Below are 556 nucleotides of genomic sequence, written 5' to 3'. Positions count from 1 at the left end.
CTGTATTAAACGCCATTAACGCATGTGATAATAAAATGTCATGGAAACTTAGCTAGGATTCTGCTATGGACGTGTTTTAAAATTTAGGTGTCTTAAAATTTATTTAAATCTAAATAGAATTTGTTGTATTTACTGATATATATATATATCTATTAATTCACACATTGATAAATTTTAAACTGGTAAAAACAATTCAATAAATTCTACTTATTACCTGCTTTATTAGAACACGGCAATGAAAATTTGGAAAAACAATTTGGAAAATGTACATAAAGCTCAAACAAGCTTCTTAAAAAGGCTCAATTATGCTCCGAAGCATCTTTGGGAAAATTGCGAGTTGAAGACAATATGCATTCGCTTATGAATTAAACAAATATTATTTAATTTCCTCTCTTTGTAATTATATAGCACATTCATAAAATTTTACAATTGCCAGAAAAATTAACATGATACGAGTATTTTAAATATGTGTACATATATACGAGTATATTTATACATATTTAAAGTACCCGTATCATGTTAATTTTTCTGGCGATTGTAAAATTATATATATATA

Source organism: Trachymyrmex septentrionalis, unplaced genomic scaffold (genome assembly GCF_001594115.1).
Source record: "Trachymyrmex septentrionalis isolate Tsep2-gDNA-1 unplaced genomic scaffold, Tsep1.0 scaffold65, whole genome shotgun sequence".
In the NCBI taxonomy this organism is placed as follows: domain Eukaryota; kingdom Metazoa; phylum Arthropoda; class Insecta; order Hymenoptera; family Formicidae; genus Trachymyrmex; species Trachymyrmex septentrionalis.
This window is presented reverse-complemented; position numbering follows the sequence as displayed.